This window comes from Macadamia integrifolia, chromosome 4, assembly GCF_013358625.1.
Source record: "Macadamia integrifolia cultivar HAES 741 chromosome 4, SCU_Mint_v3, whole genome shotgun sequence".
Taxonomy (NCBI): domain Eukaryota; kingdom Viridiplantae; phylum Streptophyta; class Magnoliopsida; order Proteales; family Proteaceae; genus Macadamia; species Macadamia integrifolia.
Window position 1 is genome coordinate 9262512 of NC_056560.1, and position 20417 is coordinate 9282928.

The 20417-nt window shown below is 43.0% G+C and overlaps 1 long non-coding RNA gene across 1 annotated transcript; it reads left to right on the top strand.

Annotated features, from left to right (window-relative positions):
* The first annotated feature begins 6248 nt into the window (after positions 1-6248).
* On the top strand, positions 6249-15022 carry LOC122076473. Its single transcript, XR_006139488.1, has 2 exons — positions 6249-6447; positions 14716-15022. It is a non-coding gene; the product is annotated as an uncharacterized LOC122076473 (long non-coding RNA).
* The last annotated feature ends 5395 nt before the right edge of the window (positions 15023-20417 follow it).

The following is a 20417-nucleotide window of genomic DNA, read 5'->3' on the forward strand; positions in this document are numbered from 1 at the left end:
ATTGACAGGCTAAACAAGAGCTAGTAGGATCCCTCCTACCCTCTTGGCACTCACCAACTGCCAACCAGGCCTATGCTAGTTTCCTCTGCTCTGGCTTCTTGCCTGTACACAAGTAGGGTGTGAGATCAAATTAGGTTATTACAATTAACCCCCTCCTTACAAAAATTTCGTCCTCGAAATTTGTGGAATGTACCTAGTAAACCACACAATTCAGGATATCTCTCCTTCACCTCATCTTCTCCCTCCCTAGAGGCTTCTTGCTCGGGTGGTTCTTCCACTTGATCTTCACATAAAGTATGGTACTGTTCCGGAGCTGATATTCTTTCCTATCAAAGATCCCTTCAGCTTACTCTTCGTAACTCAGATCATCATTTATGTCCAATGACTCCATAGTAGGCAATACATGCGAAGGATCCAGAACATACTTCGTCAACATAGACATGAAAAACATTATGAAATCTTTCCAATTCTGGAGGTAACGTCAACCTGTAAGCTATCTGGCCAATCCGATCCAGAATCTCAAAGGATCCCACATATCTAATACTCAGTTTTCCTCTCTTCCCAAACCTCTTGATACCTCTAACTGGTGAAGTTTTCAAAAATACCTTATCACCTACATTAAACTCCAATAGCTTTCTTCTCTTATCTACATAGCTCTTTTGTCTAGATTTGCCTTGATTCTCTCTCTATTCATATCTACCTTTCACAAGCAGTCCGTATCAATTCTGGCCCTAGAATTCTTCTTTCTCCAACTTCATCGCAATACAATGGGGTCCTGCATTTCTATCCATATAAAGCTTCAAATGGTGCCATGCCAATAGTTGTTTGCTAACTATTGTTATATGCAAACTCAATCAATGGCACGTGCTCATCCCAACTATAACTCATATCTATAACATAGGCTCTCAACATGTCTTCCAAGATTTGAATTGTTCTTTCTGACTGACCATTAGTCTGAGGATGAAATGCTGTGCTGAAACTCAATTTGGTCCCCATTGCCTTCTGTACACTTTTTCAGAATTTAGAAGTAAACCGAGAATCATGATCAGAAATGATACTAATAGGTACACCATGATATCTCACAATATTATCAACATACAATTGTGCTAATCTCTCCATAGAATGAGACATCTTTATAGGTATAAAATGTGTTACCTTTGTTAATCTATTAACAATCACCCAAATAGTATTATTTCCCTTCCTGGTTCTTGGTAGCCCTGTCACAAAGTCCACAGTGATATGTTCCTACTTCCATTTTGGCATTGGAAGAGGCTGTAACAATCAATGGGGTCTCTATCTCACTGCCTTCACCATCTGACAATTCATACATTTTGCTACATGTTCTACCACATTGTTCTTCATATTATGCCACCAATATAGTTTCTTCAGGTCTTTATACATTTTGGTACTTCCTGGATGCAGAGAATAAGCAGTACTATGAGCTTCAGTCAAAATCAACTCGATCAATTCCTTTTCCCTTGGAACACACAATCTGTCTTTAAACCACAAAATTCCATCCTTCACTGGAAATCTAGGATCCTTCTGTCTTCCATCATTGATGGCATTAATTGTCTTTCTCAATATAACATCTTTGGGTTGGGCTTTCTTGATTCTTTCAAGTAAGGAGGGTTCAATGACCAAAATGGCAAGTGACACATCCTCAGGTGTCTCCACCTCAGTAATCACTTCCAAACTGAATTTTCTTGCTTCTTCTATTAGTATTTGATTGGTGGTGAGTGCAACAAGTGTAGTAGTTTTATTATTATACTTGTGCCCTAACCCGATCTAATTTGAACTGCTATGATAGATCTTGGATCGAAGGTGGAAAGTACCACTAGGTTTTGGCTCGCGGCTACCCATTGCATAAGGGGGAGAGATGACCCCATATGCTTGTGTGTTGCTTACTAATCCAACTGGAGGGTATTCAAGTCTTCCGATCACAGACGGTAAGTGACCAAACACCCCACACTCGAATCTCGACATGCACCAAACTGTCGAAAGGCCATGTGCATAGCCTAAGGCAATTACCCGTGCAAGACTAATTTGTGGACAACAAGCAGTTAAGACAACAAATTGTCTTGACCACCAGAAACAAACCACCAGAAGCACCTGGGCCTGGATCCAGTGGGCTAAATCCGGTGGCCACTTGTGCTACTGAATTGGTTTCGATACTCGTGGACCCCACCAACTGCATCGGGAACAGCCTCGGAGGATCACACACACTCTCCCACACCTTCCCTGTCACTTGTACTTCGTTTGTGTACAAGGAAATGGGGCTGAGTGTCCCGAATGCCTAGTTAACCTACTTGGACCAGACAAGGGACAACCAAACGGACCCTAAGGACACAACTTGATATAAAAAGGAGAGGTGAGTTCACTTCTCACCTCTCATTTGTACAAAACGTGGTAGAGGAAAAGAAGAGGAGAAAAAGGAAGAGAAAGGAAGGAGTTTGGATCTCACCTTGGTGCCAGTTGACCGCTTAGTTGCTGCAATCCCTGCCGAAGGTAAGAGCCACCTCTCCTACCACTCTCTCTCTCTCTCTCTTTGTTTTGAGCTAGGGTAGGGTGAGTATAGATGTGAACCTTGGATTCCTAGGACATAGTGTCTGAGAATGGCATGAAAGTTGACCCGGAAAAGTAAAAGCAATAGCAGAGTGGGAAGCACCCAAGAATGCTACAAAGATTAAGAGTTTCTTGGGATTAGCGGACTACTATCGGTGCTTCATTGAGAATCTCTCTCGAATCGCCGCTCCAGTGACTAGTTGACCAAAAAGGGCATGAAGTTTGAATGGTCCAAGGAGTGCAAAAACAGTTTCCAAGAGTTGAAGAGCCGATTGGTGTCAACCCCAGTATTGACAATTCTAGAAGGCATAACTGGTATGATGGTCTAACCTAATGCTTCCAGAATTGGGTTAGGTTGCGTTCTTATGCAATATGGTAAGGTAGTGCGTATACATCTAGGCAATTGAAGGAGTATGAGAAGAACTACCCCACTTATGATTTGGAGCTGGCGGTAGTTATCTTTTCCTTGAAGATCTGGCACCATTATTTGTATGGGGAGAAGTACAAAATATTCAGCGATCTTAATAGCCTCAAGTACTTCTTTACCCAAAGGGATCTGAATATGAAGCAGTGGAGATGGTTGTAACTTGTGAAGGATTATGACTGCGACATCCAGTACAATCCGAGTAAAGCTAATGTGGTGGCAAATGCATTGAGTCAGAAGGCTCAGACTGTATCACTTGCGTGCTTGGCCACCAGCCTACAACTCAAGCAAGAAGTAATATGGATGGATGAAGTCCTTTTATATGAGGGAGCGACCATGGAGCTCGATCATCAGCCAGAAAATATTAAGTAGATAACTCTATCTCTGGCAGCCCTGCAAGTACAACCATCTATTAGACAGGAAGTGATCATGAAATAACCCTTGGATCCTAAGTTGCAGAAAATCAGAATTAGGATTCAAGAGCAAATGGTGGATGATCTTGATTACACAATAGCCAGTGACAGGGCACTATTGTTTCAGGGCAAATTGTGTGTGCCCATTGACTTGGGGATACATGACAAGATAGTAAAGGAAGCACATAGCTCAGAGTACACACTTACCCCGAAAGCGCCAAGATGTACAAGGATCTTAAACAGAGTTATTGGCAGTCAGGGATGAAGATTACTGTGGCCCTATATGTGGTGCAGTGTCTCACATGTCAGAGGGTCAAGGCGGAGCGGCATCGACCATATGGCACTCTTCAGCCACTCCCAATACCGGAGTAGAAGTGGGATATGATTACCATGGACTTTGTCACTAGGTTACCCCGTACACCAAAGGGGATATATGCAATCTGGGTGATAGTTGACAAGTTAGCACAACTTTACATGGAAAATGTAGTTCGCTTGCATAGGGAGCTGGTTGGTATTGTATCAGATAAGACCCAAGGTTCACATCTAAATTTTGGAAGAACCTCCAGCATGCCATAGGAACACAGGTGAATCTAAGCACTGCTTTCCATCCATAGACAGACGGGCAATTAGAATGAACCATACAAATACTAGAAGATATGCTCAGGGCCTATGCGATGGAAATGAGTGGTAGCTGGGAGAAAAACATACCTCTTATAGAGTTCGCCTATAATAATAGTTAACAAGCCACCATTGGAGTAGCTCCATATGAGGCATTGTATGGTAGGAGGTGCAGGACTCCCTTATGTTGGGATGATGTGGGAGAACGCCAAATGCTTGGGCTGGAAATGATACAGATGACGTGTGATAATGTTGATGTCATTCGGGAGAAGATTAAGGTGGCTCAATCATGTCAAAAGAGCTATGAGGATAACCGCATAAAAGATATTGAATTCCAAGAGGGGGAGAAAGTATTTCTTAAAATATCTCCTACTAAGGGTTTGCATAGGTTCCACAAGAAGGGCAAGTTGAGTCTAAGATATATTGGCCCGTTCGAGATTCTGAAACGGGTTGGCTCTGTAGCATACATGCTGGCTCTTCCGCCTTCACTCAGCAACGACCACAATGTGTTCCATGTTTCAATGTTGAAGCGGTATATTCATGATCAATCACATATATTGGTTGTGGAACCAGAGTACCTGGAGGCTGATATGACTTATGAAGAGCAGCTTGCTGAAATCCTAAATCAGAAGATAAAGACCCTTCGCAACTGCTCCATTGCTTTTGTAAAGGTGCGATGGGCTAACCACTCACTTGAGGAGGCATCCTGGGAGAAAGAAGATGAAATCCAGGCTAAATACCCTCATCTATTTGGACTACTAGGTAACTTCAATTTTGAGGATGAAATTTTAAAAAAGAAGGCCCTAAACCCGATTTATCGAACGGTTGGTTCGGTTTGGTCATGTAGGGTCCGAACCGACAAGGGTTGACGCAGGTGCCCTATGGTGTATGACACCAATGGTGACATCAAATGCGGGATGGTCAGACAAGAATGAGCCGGCACCTGATGTGGTTCGCACGCCTAAGCCATGCCCTTGTAGGTATCACAAGGCTATGTACGAGTAGAAAATGTATGTTATCGTATTTGATGGTGAGGGCTTGGTGCACGACAAGTGGTGCTTGTTGAGAACCATTTTCCACCAAAATCCAGCAAGGTTGGCCATGTTCTGGCCAATAGGTGGGCGGTTACTAGTGGGTGCGACCCCCCAGTGTGACCCATCTATGGGGAAACGTGGGCCCCAGCAAGCCTAACTAGGTGGGCACGTGTGTTTCAGGTTCCTCGTCATAATGAACCCATGTGTGCACGATAATACCAGCTACTTCGCCCGATATCGCGATTTAATGCGTTTCGGGCCATGGAATGACAAAACAAAATAGACCCTAGTAGATATTTATAACTCAAGGTATAAATAGCATTTACTTCTCTCTCCCATTTATTATTTTAGCAAGCGTTGGTGGAGAGGAGAAAAGAAGAGAGAGAAAAGAGGGAAGAGGAGGGAAGGAAGTAAAGAAAAGTGCTCCCCCTTGATTTCTGAAGCCGTATCTTGCCTTTTCGTCGCCAGAATAGTGATCAGCACCTTGAGATCTACATATTGAGGTAGGTAATGCCATAAACCCTTGGAATATGATGAAACCCTCTTGTATGCGGTCAAATCAAAGAGTAAATAGAAACCTTATGTGATTTTTTTGAAGGTTTAAAGGAAGGGAAATCAAGATTTGAAAGCATTTTAGTGACATTTTGAGTTGGGAAAAGGATCCTAAGTTTTGGGGTTTCTTAAGCTAAGGTATGATTTTGTGCCCAATACCTTGATTTGAACTTAGATCTATGATATGTTCAGGTGGATGAAGCCTTAAGTGTGTGGGAAATGAGTTTGAAACAACCGCCTTGGATTCCCAAGAGGTGGGATGACGAAGAGAAGAAGGACAGCAGAACCCATCGAACACTAGTGGGTAGCACCGGCAGGTAACCAGACCCACCAGTGTGACACCCTAGTCTTACCTGGGCTTCGGAGCCTATAGGCGGGTAAGATCGGTGGGTACATACACCCACCGGTATAACCCACTGGTCTTAGCTAGGCTCCGGGGTACATCGGCGGGTAAGACCAGCGGGGTACCTTGACCCTCCGGTAGCACCCACTAGTCATGGGTTAGCCCCGGGGTCCTACCGACAGGTAAGACCGACGAGCACCAGACCCGCCGGTAACACCCGCCAGTGTGTGTTTGAGTGTGGTCTGCCTAGACAACTTGCACAGCTAGGTTCTCCTACCCACCTCTATGACCCACCTATAGACTAATGGCCTCCATTTTAGCTCGAAATCATCGACAGTCTCCTTTACATTGTTAAATGCATCGTGACTATGTCTTTCATCATTTTCATAATCCCAGAATAGATGTATTCTAAGTTTCCTTTCTGTGTTAGGTTTCGAGACTCTCGTCTTCATACGTCGGATCTTACTCGTGCCGTGTGTGCATATTCTTATACTAGAATAGGTAAGTGGGGAGAGGACATTGATTTCATTTTTGGGAGTGTTTATGGTATCATCTTCATTTCATATATATTATCTTGACATTATGAATGCCATTCTCATGCATATGCATTTAGGAATGAATATGTTGTATCTTTAACTTTCCAAATACTCGTTATTTGTTTTGAATCATGAGCATAGATATATCGATTGTTGGATTCTGATGATGATTAGTCGGGCATGTATTGAATGGCTAGATTAGATGCCGTAGTCGGCTTGGAAACGAATGCATTGGTACATCATGAAATGGGACATAGAATTACTATGTAGTCATACTATCTCATATAGCATGTGGTTAGGATTCGACATTCTCTCGTGCTACAACCCTTCCCAATAGAGGTTTAGATGTTGGGTTATCACTGGGGGGAAGCATCGGTCACTGACCGCCGTTGTGGTTAGAAGTATGCCCGGCTGATCATTAGGACAGTTGGAAACTTTGGTGGTATATTCAGAGGGCTGAGCGTACTGCATTTATTTTCTATTGTGGTTCAGCCATGATTTACTTTTCTGTTGTGGTTCAGCCAAGATTATATTTCTGTTATGGTTCGGCCAAGATTTACATTTTCGAGTACTCATAGCTGGCCCTCTCAAACAACCCTATGAGTGTATCACGGGGTGGAGAATGCGTCTCGTACCAACGGCATACACGCACTATGGATGTGAGTAGCACATAACCTATGATTTAGTAATGTTGCCTAGGTGGATAGGTCTAAAATGAATCTCATGCATATAGTAACATTTGAAATGCAATTGCTTGTGTGAGTCTTTCTTTCCATTTACTGAGCTAATGAGCTCACCCCTTGTGTACACACCTTTTTAGATGATTTTATAGGTTTCATGGTAGAGGAACAAGTGCCAGGGTTCACTGAAGAATCTCCAGTGGGAGATTAATGAGCCCCAAAGGGATTTGGTGACAGAGTCGGATGCCCGTGAGAGAGTTGCATTGCAGGGCAACAGTAAATATACGATATATAACAATTTTGGTAACAAGAGTAAGTGGGGAAATTCACAGGTATATGTATGACAAGACTTCTGCTGAATTACATTATAAAATTTCCATGTTATATGTGGCTTCTTGTGCTGTGGTAACTGTATTAGATGATCCTGGTTAGTCTTGGGTTACCCGAAGGGAACCTAGTCACCAATCCAGTTCTACGTGAATGGGATGTGATAATTGGAGCCTGGAATGCACCTCCCACACCCCCTACTCCACCGGCACCAGCCACCCTTCAGACATCCGATGGGATGCAAGGGCAAGTGCACGAACATGTGCAAGGTCAGGTGCAAGGGCAGTTTCAAGGACAAGTACCCGGGCAAGTGCAACGGCAGGCCCAGGCACACGTAGAGGGTTGGACTGACCTAACTAAAATGATGGAGAAGTTCCAAAGGCTGAGGCCTCCATACTTCTCCAATGTGAACCATGATCAGTTGCTCCCCTCAAGATAGATTGGGGGTACGGAGAAAGTCTTTAAGTTGATGGGCTGCAATGATGAGTAGAAAATACTATGTGTTAGCTACAAATTGCAAAATGAAGTCGATGCTTGGTGGAGGGCTATTGAGCCCATTATGAGAGCAACCAACCCCACCCCTACTTGGGAAGACTTTAAGGAGACCTTTGGGAATTACTTCCCTGAGAGCTTTCGGGATAGGAGAGAGAGTGAGTTATCTAATTTGGTGCAAGGATCCCGATCAGTGCTAGAGTACCGACAAAGGTACGAGGAGTTGTACTACTTTGCTTCAGAGCACATTCAAAATGATAGGTCCAAGGCCAAGAAGTTTGAAAAGGGGTTGAGGCCAAACATCAGTTCTATTATGGTTGGGTTGAAGCTACAGACGTATGCTGAAGTGGTTTAAGTGGCCAAGTCCATTGAGGACCGACATAAGGACAATTTCTCGGCCCAACAAGGAATGGGGAAGAGGCCCATGGTGTCCTCTGATTCCAAGGGAGCCAGTAAGCACTCCAGAGGCCCTTCTATGAACCAAACTCCAGTCCAATCAAGAAGGCCAAAAGCAAGTGAAGCCTCCCAGTCCTCTCGCTCCAGTGGTATTTCTCAATCTGTGGGTTCAAGCCCTAGGTGTTTCCATTGTGACCAACCAAGTCACCTAGCCCGGACATGACCCCATCGGAGACCGGGTGATGCACCTTATACCCTGCCACCTAGGCCCCAGCAGGCTTATACAACCAATTGGTTGGCCCAATCATCACAGGGCTAGAGACCACAAGGAAGGGTATTTGCTATGACCACAGAGGCTGCATAAGCTACACCGGGAGTGGTGACAAGTACATTATTGATATCATTACCTGCATATGTGTTATTTGATTCAGGAGTATCCCCTTCATTTGTGTCATTGACATTTGCGAAGAAGATGAGAATTCCACTCAAGAGCTTGACCCAGTGCTTGGCAGTGAGTACACCCACAGGAAGTGTGGTGGGTTTGAATTACGTGTATGAGCAGTGTCCGGTGACCATAAATGGACATGACTTGAATGCACACTTGATCTAGTTGGATATGACCGATTTTAATGTGCTATGTGCAGAAAAGGTGATAATTTTCAGACCCCATGATGAGGGAGAATTTACTTTAGTGGGGGAGAAGCCAAAGAAACAAAAAAAGATCATTGTGTCAGCACTTCAGATGAAGAAGTTACTAGATCAATGGTGTCAAAGCTACTTGGCATCTGTGATAGATACTGGGATAGAGGTCTGACCATTGACCGAACTGAGTGTGGTAAGGGAATTTCTCGATGTATTTTCAGATGACTTGATAGGATTGCCTCCAGACCAAGAGATAGATTTGTTATAGACCTACTCCCTGACTCGGCACCAGTGTCGAAAGCTCCTTACCGTATGGTTCCCACAGAACTGAAGGAATTACAGGTGCAACTTCAGGACCTTCTGAAGAAAGGATTCATTAGACCTAGTGTATCCCCATAGGGAGCACCGGTATTGTTCGTCAAAAAGAAGAACAGAAGCATGAGGTTGTGCATTGATTATCGGGGGCTTAACAAGTTAACCATCAAGATGCGGTATCCTTTGCCAAGGATTGATGATTTATTCGACCAACTACAAGGTGCTAAGGTATTCTCTAAGATTGACCTTAGATCGGGCTACCACTAGCTCAGCATCAAGGATAGTGATGTTAGTAAAACAGATTTCAGATCTCGGTATGGACATTACAAGTTCTTATGATGTCATTTGGAATGACCAATGCATCGGCTGCATTCATGGACTTGATGAACTGGGTATTTTAGGATGACTTAGACAAGTTTGTGATTGTGTTCATTGATGACATCTTGGTTTACTCCAAGAGTGTAGAGGAAGATGTTGTTCACCTTAGGCTAGTACTACAACGTCTAAGAGAAAAGCAACTCTATGCCAAATTCAGCAAGTGTGAGTTCTGGCTTTCACAAGTGGCATTACTAGGTCACATTGTCTCAGATAAGGGTATAGAGGTTGACCCAGGCAAGGTGAAGGCAATTCTAGAGTGGGACACTCCTAAGAATGTGGCAGATATCCATAGTTTTCTGGAGTTGGCCAGATACTACAGGAGGTTTACCGAGAACCTCTCCCGCATTTCTAAACCAATGACCTGACTCACACGTAAGGGTGTGAAGTTTGAGTGGTCTGACGCTTGTGAAAAGAGCTTCAAGGAACTAAGGCAAAAGTTGTCTTGACTATTCCGATCAGTACAGGTGGTATGGTTGTGTATAGTGATGCCTCCAAGCTGGGATTGGGCTATGTGTTGATGCAATAGGGGAAAGTCAATGCCTATGCATCTTGTCAGTTGAAGGACTATGAGAAGAACTACCCCACCCATGACTTGGAATTGGCAGTGATGATTTTTGCCTTGAAAATCTGGAGGCATTACTTGTATGGTGAGAAGAGTGAGATATATAGTGACCACAAGAACATCAACTACTTCTTCACTCAAAAGGAGCACAACATGAGGCAGAGACGTTGGTTGGAGTTGATGAAGGATTATGACTATACTATTCACTACCACCCAAGGAAGGCCAATGTGGTAGCCAATGCACTTAGTCAGAAATCTTAGTCACTGACTCTTGCATCCTTGACCACTAATGAGTACCTCATAGAAGAAGCCAGGAAGCTGAATTTGGAACTACTAGTGGAAGGTGTCACCTTGTCACTATTGGCATTAGTGGTACAACCCAGCATAGTGGACAGAATTACTGCAGTTCAGGGTGCTGATGCAAAGTTGCAGAAATTGATAGTTGACTGCAAGAAAGGAAACCAGAAGGACCCGGATTTCTCCCTAACTAAAGGGGGGATTCTTAAGTTCAACGGGAGATTATGTGTGCCTAGTGATGGTGATTTGAGAGATGCTTTTAAGAGAAGCACACAGCTCTCCATACTCCATTCACCCCGGCAGCACCAAGATGTACAAGGATCGTAAAGGTTCCTACTGGTGGAAGGGAATGAAGAATGATGTGGCCATGCATGTTGCAAGGTGCCTCAAATGCCAGCAATTCAAGGCTGAAAGATAAAGGCCCCATGGTTTACTACAGTCGTTACCTATTCCAGAGTGGAAATGGGAGAATATTACTATGGACTTCATCACGGGCTTACCTCGCACCAGCTAGGGTATGGACGCCATTTGGGTAGTTGTGGACCGCTTGACCAAGGCATCTCACTTCATCCCAATTAAGGTCACTTTTTCCATGGTCAAGTTGGCTAAGCTGTACATTGATAAAATCATCTGGTTGCATGGTGTACCCGTTAGCATCATCTCTGATCGAGATCCCGGATTCACTTCCAAGTTCTGGACGTGTGTGCAGCAGGCTATGGGCACATAATTAAATTTCAACACGGCATTCCACCCTGAGACAGATGGACAATCAGAGAGGACCATCCAGACCTTGGAGGACCTACTTCGAGCATGTGCCTTGAATATGAGTTACAGCTGGGATGAGCACATCTCTCTTATTGAGTTCTCCTACAACAATAGTTACTAGGCCACTATCGGTATGTCTCCATTCAAGGCACAGTATGGTAGGAAATGTCGGACTCCTTTGTATTGGGACAAAGTTGGTGAATGACACATTCTAGGTCCGGATTTGATATAGGCCACTAACGAGAAGGTGAATGTGATTAAGGAAGAATCTAGGCAGCTCAGTCCAGACAAAAGAGTTATGCAGATGTCAGGAGGAAGCATCTGCAGTTTGGGGTTGGAGACAAGGTATTCTTGTGGATCTCCCCAGTCAAGGGAATGATGCAGTTCGGTAAGAAGGGAAAGTTGAGTCCTAGATTTATGGGACCGTATGATATACTAGAAAGCATTGGACTAGTGGCCTACAGGATAGCTCTACCACCAGAGTTGGAGGATACACATAATGTCTTCTATGTATCTATGCTGAGGAAGTATATTTCTGACCCACTCACGTCTCGACTTACATACCACATGAGTTGGACGAGGATTTTGCCTACGTGGAGTACCCAGAGAAGATTGTTGACTGGAAGGACCACATTCTCCGCAACCGCATTGTATCCTTCGTAAAGGTGAAATGGATGAATCACCCAGAACAAGAAGCATCCTGGGAGCAGGAAGATGACTTGAAGAAGTAGTAACCTGGACTATTTGATTTACCAGGTATGTCTAATTTTGAGGACGAAATTCTTGTAAGGTGGGGGGGATTGTTACACTTGTGCCCCAACACGGTCTAATTTGAACTACTGTGATAGGTCTCGGACCGAAGTTGGAAAGTACCACTGGGTTTTGGATCGCTGCTACACATTGCAAAAGGGAGAGAGATGACCCCACTTTCTTGTGTGTTGCTTGCCAATCCAACTGGAGGGGATTCAAGCCTTCCGATCACAGATGGTAAGTGACCCGACACCCTACACTCGAATCCCGACATGCACAAAAACTTCCAGAAGGCCATGTGCATAGCCTAGGGCAACTACCCGTGCAAGACTAACTTGTGGATAGCAAGCAGTCAAGACAACAAACTGTCTTGACCACCAGAAATAGACCACCGGAAGCACCTAGGTCTGGATCCGGTGGGCTGAATCCGGTGGCCACTTGTGTTGCTGAATTGGTTCTGATGCCCGTGGACCCCACCAACTGCATCAGGAATAGCCCCAAATGATCACACGCACTCTCCCACACCTTCCCCATCACTTGTACTTCATATGAGTCCAAGGAGATGGGTCTGCGTATCCCGAATGTCGAATTAACCTACTTGGACCAAACAAGGGCCAACCAAACAGAGCCTAAGAACACAACTTGACATAAATAGGAGAGGTGAGTTCATTTCTCACCTCTCATTTGCACAAAACGTGGGAGAGGAAAAGAAGAGGAGAAAAAGGAAGAGAAAGGAAGAGAAAGGAAGAGAAAGGAAGAGAAAGGAAGAGAAAGGAAGAAGAAGAAGAGGAAGGAGTTTGGAGCTCACCTTGGTGCCAGCTACCTGCTTAGTTACGGAAATCCCTGCTAGAGGTAAGAGCCACCTCTTCTACCACTCTCTCTCTCTTCGTTTTGAGCTAGGGTAAGGTGAGTATGGATGTGAAGCTTGACCTCCACACCTCCCTAAGCTTGGGGAGTGCATGTTTCACATCCCCGGTGTGATTGTTGAGCTCAAACCAAGCCTGTGAGCTCCGGTAACACTTGTGACCAAATGACCATCTAGGGTCTTAATCGTTCAATTGATGTATCTCCTAAATGTTCCAATGGAATCGGGATTTCTTTAGCTTAAAATTATCTAGGAACACCTCTATAGACTCCACGAAACAAATCCCGGTGGTCGGACCCGAGTTGGAAAGCCCCAAAATCTATGGGTAGTTTCTGTGTTTCCACCAAAAACACCCACTGGAAACACAGGGTCAAGATCCGGTGGTTGTTTCTGGTGAGGTATCTAAGCCTTAGGAGCTCTCTGCCAGGGCCACCGGATTCACATCTGATGAATCCGGTGGGTTCCAACCCTGTTTCCGGTGACTGAATCCAGTGACTTGTACTATCCAAGTTGGACAATGTCTAACTCCTTTGGGGTTAAACCCTATGGTTTCTCCCCGATGTTCCTGACATGCAATAACACTCGATTGCCTTTGTGTCTAGGATAGAGACGCGCACTTACCCCAAGGTCAAAATTAAATTGAACACTAGGTGGCCGTACTTGAAACCAGATCCGTTCAAACTTAATCAAGGTGAGGGATGGTTGACTTTATTTTGGTATTGTTTTAATTATTATAGAACTACTCACATGTGTAGGAATTTCACATGATTATTGAAATTTCTTAAATGATGATGATGTTCTATAACATGTTATATTTTGATGGAAATGATATGAAATGTATGTTGTGAGACGGAATTCGGTGTAGCCGAGGTGGTTCTGGTACCGTGATTGTCATATGTTTGTTGTATTTATGCATTGATTATGTGCATTAGCTTAGATGTAGTCGCAGAATACACTTTGTGGCCGATGGGTTCCCGGTATCGTGTACTCCGAGACTACATTTGGAAATGGATACGCTTCGTGACTGATGGGAATCCCAGTGTTGTGTAGTCCATACTCAACTGCTTTGTATGCTAGAATAGGTATATAGTCATGGGTTACACCTTGTGGCCGATGGTATCCCAGAATCATGTCCCTGGGACTATACTTGGAAATGGACCTGCTTCATGGCCGATGGCGATCCCGATGTCGTGTGGTCCATACTAACTGTATCATTATGAAAGTCATGTAGGATATTGTGGCTAAGTGACATTCCCCATGTTACGTCCCCTTGTCAACAAGGGGTAAGGTGTTGGATAACCCAATGGTGGTATGTTCGATGAACCTTCCCAGAATGCCACACCCACTGTACGATGTGATTGTTGCCGGAGGCGGGAACTCGTTCAGAATGGTCGATGGTGATCCTGGTGCAGTGACTGCCAGGAGTGGGTTATCAGGGGTTTGCTGGGTGACCGATGGACGCATCCCAGGACTAGTAGGCTCCTAATCACGGCTAGGGCTTGTATCACTATGTAGTCGATGGCGGTACTGAGACCAGGGATACAGTCAAATGTCACGTAGTAGCATTACCAGACTTAGTTGTATGGTTAGGTGGTTTAATAATCAAATGGATTGCATTATTCGCATCATGGACTATGTGTTTAATTCATGTATACATGTCATCATGGAATATTATATATGTGAATGCTTGTGCTTGGTTGTGCATGAACCCCACCCCTCACTGAGCAAGTCGGAAGCTCACCCCATGTATATGCCCCCTTTTAGATGATGATGCAGGTACAGTAGTGCCACTACATGGTGATTCAACCTCGGCGGGACCTGACTATGGCATAGGTGACTGGTGGATGTCAGAAGCCAAAGAGCATGATCAGGATTGTGCCTGTGACTACTGTGCATACACGGCACCATGAGATGCACAGCGTATTTTTGATATTCTGATACTGACCTGGTGATTTTATATTTTAGGCTTATTATGTATAAGTCTTAAATTTTGTAATGGGATAACTTGGTTATGTTTATATGATATCACTAGATGATCCCCATTTTAATTATGATTCCGCGATTATACACTGATTCCACTGCAATTGGTTTGGTTCATGTTGTGAGATTGTTTATGTTAAGGTACTGCTATCAGAGATCCCGGTAGGATTGTAAGACATGTACGCGTCTTACTCACACCACCGGTATTCCTAAGGTTAGTTGGGTTTACTGGAATTAAGGTGTGACATTTATGCTTCCGGCTGAGTGCATCTGCTAGTACATTAGCTTTCCCTGGATGGTAGTGGATGGTACATTCATAATCTTTCAACAATTCCAACCATCTTCTCTGTCTCATATTCAACTCTTTCTGAGTGAAGAGATATTTGAGGCTTTTATGGTCACTGTATATTTCATATTTTCTCCATACAAATAATGACGTCAAATCTTCAATGCAAAGATGACAGCTGTAAATTCCAGATCGTGGGTAGGATAATTCTTTTCATACTCCTTCAGTTGTCTGGAAGCATATGCAATCACTCTACCATTCTGCATCAGCACACATCCCAGACCTTGTTTGGATGCATCACTGTGGACTACCATACTTGAGGTACCATCTGGAATAGTACAGACTGGAGCTGTTACTAGTCAATTCTTCAACTCTTGAAAACTGTTTTCACATTCCTCTGTCTATTCAAACTTGACTCCTTTTCTGATCAACTGAGCCATAGGGGCAGAAATCCAGGCAAAATTTTCAATAAATCTTCTATAATAACCTGCTAAACCTAGGAAACTTCATATTTCACTGACATTCTTTGGAGACTCCCAATCTATTATTGCTTTAACCTTCCCAGGGTCAACTTCAATACCTCTAGCAGATACAATATGCCCAAGAAATTCACCTGTGACAACCAAAATTCACATTTGCTAAATTTAGCATACAACAGCTTTTCCCTCAACCTCTACAATGTAGACCTCAGATGAGTTACATGATCTTCTTTGCTCTTGGAATAAATCAAAGTGTCATCTATAAACACTATGACATATTGATCCAACATATCATGAAACACCCTGTTCATCAATCCCATAAAGGCTGCTAGAGCATTAGTTAACTCGAATGGCATAACCATGAATTCATAGTGGCCATACCTGGTCCTAAATGTTGTCTTTTGTATATCACTCTCCTTGATCTTCAACTGATGATACCCAGATCTCAATCAATTTTAGAGAAACTAGTGGCACCTTGCAACTGGTCAAACAGATTATCGATGCAGGGTAATGGATATTGATTCTTGATGGTTAACTTGTTCTATTCCCGATAATCAATGCACATCCACATACTTCCATCTTCTTCTTCACAAACAAGACTGGAGCTCCCCAAGGTGATACACTCGGTCTAATAAAACTCTTCTTCAGTAAATCTTGCATTTGTTCTTTTTATTCTTTCAATTCAGCAGGAACCATCCTATGCGGAGCCTTAGACACAGGTGTTGCCCTAGGTATTAGATCAATACAAAATTCTGTCTCTCTATCTGGGGGTATACTACATAGATCCTTAGGAAACACATTAGGGAATTCTCTTATCACCTCCAACTCTTCTAGGGTTGTAGTCTTCTTGGTGGTATCTTTGATACATGCCACATAAGCTTCACATCCTTCCTCTAATAATTTCTGGACTTGAGTAGCAGAAATCAATAACCTCTTTCTCTAGTCTTTTCTGTGGCCTTGAAATGTAAATTCATCTCCGCCTCTGGGTCTAAATAGTATCTTCTTCTCTATGCAAAGCACAAAAGCTCGATATGCTGACAACCAATTCATCCCCAATATCACATCAAAGTCCCTCATATCTACACAGATCAAATGAGCTATCATATCTCGTCCACATATCTGAATAGTATAGGGCTCATATACATCTTCTAAGTCTACAATGAATCCAATGGGTGTACTAACCATCAATTTATGTGCTAACCTTTTTGGTTCTATTCCCATCCTAGGAGAAAAATAAGATGACACAAAAGAATGAGATGCACCATAATCAAATAGTAGAATTATTGGTATCATAGACAGAATCACTGTACCTATCACTACTCCAGGTGTAACTTCAGCTTCTTCTGCTGTTAGTGCATATACTTTCCCAGATGTCTATGGTTTCTTGGTGGATACATATGAATTAGAAGTCACACTTGGTTCTCCAGGCTTCTTCTGAGGACAAAATCTAGCATAATGTCCCAATTGTTTGCTTAAATAACATCTCACAGAGATGGGTTTAGCAGTAGTGATGGTTGGTTGTGATGGGACAGAAGCCTGACTTGAACCTGTCTTTCTGTGTACAGTGGTAGAAGAAGTGGCTCGCTTGACAAATCTCCCAAATTGTCTTCCTATATTCGTTGTTTTGGATCTTCTTGCTACCTGGGCATGATAACCTTCTCTCTACTTGTCTTCAATGGACTTGGCAGCTTGGACAACTTTAGCATAAGTCTGAAGCTGATGTGCAAAGAAGATAGCTCCAATGCTGGATCTCAGACCCTTCTCAAATTTCCTGACCTTTGCATTATCATTCTTCATATGTTATGGAGAAAAATAGTATAAAGCTTCAAATTGTTGCGGGTAATCCAATACTGATTTAGGACCTTGGACCAATGGCATGAATTCAGACTTCTTTATATCTCTCACACTGATAGGAAAATAATTCCCATAAATGACTTCGACAAATTGCTCCCAAGTAGGGTGTGGATGTGTAGCTAATAGTATAGGTCTGGTAGCCTTCCACCAAGCATGAACTTCATTCTACAACTAAGAGGTGGCACACACGATTTTCTTCTCATCATTGCAGCCCAAAGTTGCCAATGCTTTCTCTACTCCCTCTACCCATTTAGAAGGAGCCAAGGGATCATGACTCACTCCACTAAAATATGGGGGCCGATACTTCTACAACTTCTCTATCAATGTACTGGAATCTATCCATAATACTTGTACTATTGGAGGGGTCTCTGGTGTCTGCTGCCCTGTGAGAGTACCCGAATCTGGGACTGCTTGAGATGTTTGGCCACTAGTAGTTTGTATTGTGGCTGGTATCCTAGTGGCTAACTGAGGAGCAAGGGGTGTAGGAGCTGGAGGTGGTGCTATAGATACATGATTAACTAGATGTTCTCTGGCACTTGTGGTTGTGGCCAACTCCGCAATCATTGCCCTATTCTATTGTTGTGTTGCTTGCTACAATCCTTCTTGTGCCTTGTACCATGTTTGTTACTATTGCTGCCACATCCTGTGCTGTAAGTACTGGTGGTGGCACAGATGCTGCTAATGCAGAGATAAGTGCTTGGGATGGAGCATGTGTCCCAGATGCAGTAGAACTCTCAAACTCATCTCCCCTGACCCTTAAGTCTATTTGGGCTGCCTTATATAAAGAGTAATTTGGGGAACAACCTCACCTTAATCGTGGGATGCTGAATAGTAAGAAGAAAAGGAAAGAAAGGAGAAGAAGAAGAAGAAAAGAGAAGGAAGAAGAGGAAGAAAGAGAAGTGAATTGGATCGGGTCTGCACCCAGGTGAGTGAACTCATTGCTATGGTAGGGTTAGAAATGTAATTTTTGCATGAATAGGGTAGTTAGGGTTAGGGTTTTTGCCAATTGGAGACAACTAGGGACTCCCGGTGAGCTGTGTAGCTACCCAGTGTAGAAAACCCTAATTTTTTAGGGGAAACTAGGATTCAATTGGTAAGAAATTCTCCCTGCTGAACCCTAGGACCTAGGGGTTTTACTTATTTGGTAGGAATTTTAGAAATTGAGATTGAAATAAGGGTTGTTGGGTGGAACTTTGCAAAATTCTTAACACAATATATATCATTTCAGATTTTAATCTTATAAAATTAGTTCCCTAAGATCTTGCTATGTGCTCTACTGAGATTGAAATACTTCCTTTTTTTGGCTGATATTGGAATTAAAGTGACAAGTAAGAGAATTGCCAGAAGATTGGATCAATTCAGCAGAATTAATTCCAATTCTTACTTAAATCCAAGAATTCTGCAAAATTGTAATTCATTATCCCAGACCTTACAAATTGAACTCAGAAAATGGGAAGTAGAGGATCCAAAATATGGAATATATTCAATTGGACTAAAGAAAATGGGTTAAAATTCAATTTAGGTGAAGCAATACCCAGTAGGGTTAATGGTAGAATTGGATTTTGCAAGAAGCGGGGAATTGGCAAGTCCCGATCGGCTAGCCGGTTATTGCCCAGGCAACTTGTCGGTTGGGGTTCCAGTGTCTGATTTTGCTATGAAATGGGTCAGAAGGCCGTGAATTTTATTTATGGAGCTGTGTACATAGTAATTAACAAAATAGGGGCCAAGGACGAAAAATACAATACTAACTTCGACTGTAAATATAATTATATGAGATGCTACCCATAAGTGGGACCCACTAGTGATACCCCACAAATAACTTGAATAGTAAAGAAGGTTAAGGAAACCTAGACAACGCAGGAAGGAATAGTCAAATGCCCAACTAAAATCGGGAATTAGGATGATGTATTTAGATAGGTTGGGATAGGATTGTAGGTTATGTCCTAAAGATAAATATTTAAATTATCTGTGAAATAGGAAACATAAGTTGCGGAGAGAAAGAATATTCGAATCAAGAAACCGGATTTTAGGATTTCGGACACTAAGGTGAGTGGGTACCCTGACTTATTTTATGGAGTGTTTGTTATTTTTATTCGATGCTTGTATCTCCTCTTGTACCTCATGCATGTTGTTGTGTGCATTACTATTTATTCTTGTAATTACTAATATTATGGATTTGGGAATGGAAAGAAGGTAAGACATGTAAGATGGGACACTGGCAGGTGCCCAATGATTGTTATATATATATATATATATATGTGTGATGAATGGGTGATGGATGATTATGCATCATGTAGAACTATTGGGTTAGGTATCATTACCCGAGTGCTACAACCCCTTGTCAATAGGGGGATAGGTACTGACTAATCCCGACCTGTGGTTGCCTGATCAGTAGTACACTTTCATGGTATGACCATGAAACCCAGAGAGGATAGCAGTAGGGTACGACTTACTGTACACTTAACTTCCTGGGGTTACTAACTTGGGGGTTAGCTGGGGGACCTAGGTCCTTTCCAGGACTGGTTGACAACGAACTTGTATTCCTGAGGCCCAACGTGCAGGTTAGGGAATGCCACCTAAGTTGCATAGCACTATACCTCTGTTTTCAGACTTGGTAATATACTAGGAAGTAGTGTAATGTTAAGTGAACTCATGAGCATCATATAAGGTGTGGAACATATATTGCATCATTTATATTGTGTTTTGCTTGCTTGCCCCCACCCCCTCACTGAGCATGATGTGCTCACCCCCTTTAATTACTTTTCTAGATGTCGAGACCAATATTTTACCAACTTCTTGCTCTGATCATAAGACAATGGCTATGGATGACTTGGCCAATCTTCAAGAAGATGAAATCGACCATGGAC